The following is a 6,000-nucleotide window of genomic DNA, read 5'->3' as shown; positions in this document are numbered from 1 at the left end:
CGTCAGCTACTGTCTATGTCAGTCTTTAATGAATCTTGTGCAAGTGGGAGATTATTGGATCTATATGCCCAATAATCATTATTCAGTGACATTGATAATGACATATGATCCTATAGGGTCACACCTTAATCAAGTTGGTACTTATTGAATATTTATTATATGTTTGATATTAATAAATAAATTCAACCATTGTATTTAATTAGAGAAAAGTTATTGTTTTATGAAAACAATATTGTAAGAGGTAGAAAAATAGTCTTTATATGATAAGGTTATCATATAATAAGTCATGTACAAAGTTTTGGACACTTTGGTTAACCATGATTAAATCAAGGACTTACTCTACCATGGTTAAAGGACAAAGTAAACAATTTTTTTTATTCAAAAGGCCATATAGTCGAAAGTTGTAAGAAGCATGGAGGTTGCTTGTCAACCTCCATGATTATGTTCCACGTGCCTCTCTTTATAGCCTATACTTTTAAATATAATATTCAAAAGGCCATGCTTGGATGGGTTATAAATAGAGGGTCTTATGCATGAAGAAATCACAAGTTTTTGGTCTAAAACTTGTCCTCTCTTTCTCTCAAAACCATGAGCTACCAAGGAGTTTGAAGCTCTTTCCTCTTTTGAAGATATTACTAGCTTTTGGTGTTTACTTTGTGTCTTCCTTTTAGTTCTTAATTGTTTAAGCACTTAAGAATTAAACAACAGAGTTATACAAGAAGAAATCTAGCAATTTTGGTACCTTATTCTTGTTGGTGGATTACTTGTAGAGAAGATCAAGCTCCTTGTTCTTGCCATCTACTTCAACACCCCAAATCCAAGGGGGTCTAAAGGTTACAAAGGTTGTATTCTCTAAACACCCTATGGTTGTTGTAACATCATTCTAACCTCTTTAAAAGGATCCTTGATGGTTTGTTTTGTTGCTTCACTTAATATTTATAATAGAAAAAATTAAAGCTTTCATTGCCGGTTTTCTTGAAAAACTATATTTTTGTGCAACAAAAACCCTTCAGTGGCATCACACGATTTGACTTTACCATCTCTAAGATCTTTTAGGTAGTCTAGAAACCTTCTCAAATAATGCCCATCCAATTGGCAATAGAAACATATGGACCTTTTAGGATTAGAACATGGAACTATCTCAGAATTAGCCTTTCTCTTTACCATATGGTCAAATGGTTTGACCTTGGACGATCCATTTCCATTGGGAAGAGAAACCTTGTATGGACTACCATTGTTGCCATTATCAACATCCATGCAAATTTGGGAGATAGATCCTTCAAACACTTTTGCTTCACTTGTGCTCTTAAGCATTTCTGCTTCAGCAACAATTAACATGTGTGTCAGATCAATTAGGGTCACATCGTGGTCAGTCATATAGTAGTTTTTAATGAACTAACTATATGACTCAGGAAGCGAAATTAGAACCAAGTCAATGGCCATCTCCCTTGGGAAAACTACACCCAACATCCCCATTCTGTCAATGTGTGATTTTATTTTCAGAACATGCGCACACACAGACTTTCCATCTATATGTTTACATGCCAACATGGCTTGAGTGACTTCGTATATTTCAGCTTGAAGGAAACATGAATTAGGGAGAGTAACCGAAGGAGGGGGAAGAGTTGGAGAATCATTATTTCTAGTTCCACCATTGCTTGAAGAAGGGAACATTCTTTCACCTTGATCAACATTTGGAAGATCACTTCAGAAAGAAAAACATTTCCAGAAGAACGAGAAACCTCAAATCATATTTAAAGGGTCATTAGCCTCCCTTAGCCTCCCTTACAACCCCCCTTAAGCTCAGAAACCCTACATCATATTTACTCTCCATATTTGAGTGTTATTTAGCTTGGAAGGTGGATCTTGGTGAGAAGAGCTTGAAGATCAAGGAGCCTGGAGCAAGGAAAAGTCTTGGATCTGAATTCTACTCCATTTTAGCATCACTTGAAGGTAACAAGTCGTTACCTTGAACTTCCTTCTAACTAGATCTCTTCATGCTTGAGATTAGAGCCTTTTTAGCATGCTGGTGATTCGTTTTGGGTATTAGGCATGATTTGAAGTTGCAACTTCAGAACTAGGCTCATCTTGGTTCTTATAGTTATAAAGCTTCAACCTTTAGCAAGATAATGCCTTTTCACCGCTTAGAACCTCTTCTTTAGATTGATTTTGGCCCTTAGCACCTTGCATGTAATTAAATTTTACAACTTTATGTAGGAAGTATGCCCTAGGAACTCAGATCTGTAATATGGAGCTTTGGGGTGGCTTATAAACATCTGAATTGAGAAAGGACTGAAGGGACTCGACGAGTTGCATGCCCAACTTGGCGAGTCCGATGAAGATTAGCCTTAAGGGTTTCTGCATGAACTCGGCGAGTCAGTGAGACAACTCGACGAGTCGGTTAGGATTTTCCCGACAATTAGACACGCATGAACTCGACGAGTTGCATGGGAACCCGGCAAGTCAACAAGGATCTTCACGATTCTTCGAGTTCTGGAAGGACTTGACGAATCAGTGAGCTGCACTTGATGAGTTGGGTCAACATGGACAGTTGACCTTGACTGTTGACTTTGCCTTTGACCAAGGGTTGACCAGTTTGACTTCTGGGTATTATTTTGGTAATTTGGGAATATATGGAATTAGATCAATGATGGGTATAGGTGCGGGTGTTGGAGCTATATTTGGAGGAGGTTGATATTATCATTCTGAGCTATTTGAAATGTGAGTTGTCCTCACTATACTAACAGGTTCGAAGGCACCAATGTCGGCCCTTTTTGGATTTGTATCCGGGTTTACACGTTATGCTTTATGATATGTATCCTGGTTATAGGATGCTTGCTATGTTAGATATCGATTAGATCAGTATCCTAGTTATAGGATGGTTGCTATGCTAGTGATCGGTTAGATCAGTATCCTGGTTATAGGATGGTTGCTATGTTAGAGATCGGTTAGATCGGTATCCTGGTTATAGGATGGTTGCTATGTTAGCGATCTTTTAGATCTGCATGACTATTTGTTTATATGTATGTGCACACGTTTGTTGGTTTGGGGGATTGGGTTGAGGCAGGTCCTGCTTTGTGTTGTAGGCCAAGATACCCAAGGCGGACCGGATAGAATGCAGACCCGGGAGGGCAAACAGTCAGGTCGAAGACCCAGCGAGCGGTCCGGATAGGCTGAACGCCCTGAGAGGCGGTCCAGATGTGCCGAAGGCTCGGAGAGCGGTCCAGATAGACTGATGGCCTGTGAGACGGTCCATTCAGACTGATCGCTCATTATGCATGTTGTTTGCTTATATGTTATTGATATGTTTTATGGCATTGGTATTTTGAGGGTAACTCACTAAGCCTTCTAGCTTACATTTATCAATTATTGTTTCAGGTACTTCTGATGATCGTGGGAAGGCGAAAGCGTGATCGTACAGTTCCTCGTATTTCATGATTTTATGATTTAATTCTGGGGATACTCTGATGTTTAAACTATTTTGAAGACAAACCATAATAACTTAATGGTTTTTGTCACACCCCAAAACCGAGAACGGCGGAAACGTTCTGGGGCGGAGGACGTCATGTAAAGTATCACAACAATGCAAAGTAGTAAACAAGCAACAACATCATCCATTGCATTAATAGTATAATTTTAATTACAAGTGTGTTCTTTGTGTAGTAATAAACAACATAATGAATAATCAAAATAAAAGACGAGTCTTGACTGCTCCGTCTTCAGAAAACCTGGTCGTCGTACCTGTCTATTTGTGACCTGAGAATACAAGTTATTTTGAAAGAAAGTATCAGCAATAAAGCTGGTGAATTCATAAGTATTTATGTGTCTTTGACTTGTAAAACTGTAAAGAAAAGACTTGTAATTATTTGAAGAAAAGTTTGTATAAGTATGAAAATGTTTGTAAGTAATTGTAAACGTTTGAAAACCCTAGAAAATCTCATATTTCCTACTAGTATAAAAAGTAGTCTTCTACCAAGACCCGACTGTTTTAAAACTAGCCTTCTACCAAGACCCGATTGTTTTGAAAGTAGCCTTCTACCAAGACCCGACTGTTTTGAAAGTTTGAACCTCTACATAATTGAAGGTTTTTCCTTGTACAACTATTATTATTCAAATCTAATCTACCTCATCGATTATGTGAATGTGACATAAAGTAAAGGTAATAAGGAAAATAATATAATAATTAAAATTGTATCCTTTTGTATTTGTCGTCTGTAAAGTGTAAGTACTGTAGTATTTGTAATAAGTGACTATTATTGTACTAATTGCCTTAAAATGAGTATTAAGGTATAATGTGATGGCTAGATCCCATACTAAACGCTCTCCCTGTCAAAAGATTCTGGGAACCAAACGCGACCCCTGCAATGATTGCAAGCCGTGAACATCCACATTATTATGATCATGTATACCCAATATAACTATCACCTTTTGTTTAGAACAATGTGTTAGTGATTCATTGGTATAGTTAGATCCTGTAATTGTTCCATGCTATAGCACCTTGTTTGTTCTGTTATCGTGTATTGTATCTTCCTCCCTGTTTCTCTTTATTATGTGTTCTCTTATGTTATCGTGTATTGTATCTCTATATAGTATGTAATGTATTAGTATGTCTATAATTGTACATTTGTAATTGTATCTCTTCATATAGTATGTATTGTATTAGTATAGACTCATGAATGAACTAACTCTTGTGTGATTCTTTGTACTTGGAATAGTAAGTAGTATCTCCTAACTATACCTAAGCTACTAGTAATGTACGTGTATAACCAAAAGTATGCCTTTGCTACCCAAAGGTACTGAACTAACTGATGGAACTTTTATGTCCATATATGTATACATGATATATGACTAATATCCGATGCCCTAAGGCCAAATCCCAACAAGGAAAAGGAAATAAAGCGAGTTAGTCGTCCTAAGTCCTTTAAACATTACTTATATAACTATACATATATAGGCATTCATTAGATAATATAAAAGTATAAAAGAAGTTTTATAAAATCTTTGAAAAGTTTAATAACTAAGAAATGATGACTTGATGTCAGTTTGTAAAACGATTTGAAAGCAGTTTGTTTGATAAGAACAGTTTTAAGTATAAGAAAACCTTTGTTTGAAACACAATTGTAACAGAGTTTGAAAGGAAACATACAGTATGTAAGACAGTTTGATAAAGAGTTTTAACATGTAAAAACGTTTGAGAAAGTCATTTGAAGTAATATGTTTGGTAAAACAACTAAACGTGTAGTAAATCCATTTGTATGCTAGTTATTAATCACATGTGATTGATATAATAACTAGCATGATTCAACTTGTATCCCCCCACCCCACCCATAAAAGCATTTATAAACATTTCAAAACATTTAAAAGGTTAATTAAGGGGTATGAACTCACCTGCAGTGAGTGGATCAGATGGAAGTGTCGGACAAGTGCTTGGTGTCAAGTGAAGACTTAAACACACGCAATGATCCTAATAACATATAAAGACATGTGTATATATACAATTAGTGATTATAACACTAATTAGACAAGTATAAACACCCTAATGTGTGGAAAACACTTTGGTTAAAGTGTTAGGAGGCCATTGGGTTGCAACAAAGGAGTATAATGCTTTGTATTTGAGTTTATGGTCCATGGACCATACTTATTGGAGTTTACGGCCCAGGGGAGTTTACTCCTAGCCGTAAACTCTATAATGGGTCTCCATTTGAGGCTTAAAGCTAAGATGTCTTAAGTGGTTAAGTGTTTCAAGGCTTAAACAAGAGGCTAGGTGAGTTTAAGGTCCAAGAAATGACCTTAACTTATGTTTACGGCCTGGGGACCACTTCCCCATGAGTTTACGGCCGTAAACTCATGGTGTGAAGTACCATTTCGTTGTTTAAAGTCCCTAGTTCAATGGTGGTTGGTTCTGGGCTAAGTTCTAGTCATTTGGAAGGACAAGAGGGCATCAATGCACCCTTATAGGGAGTTTACGGCCTTGGGAGATCCTTGGCCGTAAACTCTCAT

Source organism: Lactuca sativa, chromosome 7, assembly GCF_002870075.4.
Source record: "Lactuca sativa cultivar Salinas chromosome 7, Lsat_Salinas_v11, whole genome shotgun sequence".
Lineage (NCBI taxonomy): Eukaryota > Viridiplantae > Streptophyta > Magnoliopsida > Asterales > Asteraceae > Lactuca > Lactuca sativa.
This window is presented reverse-complemented; position numbering follows the sequence as displayed.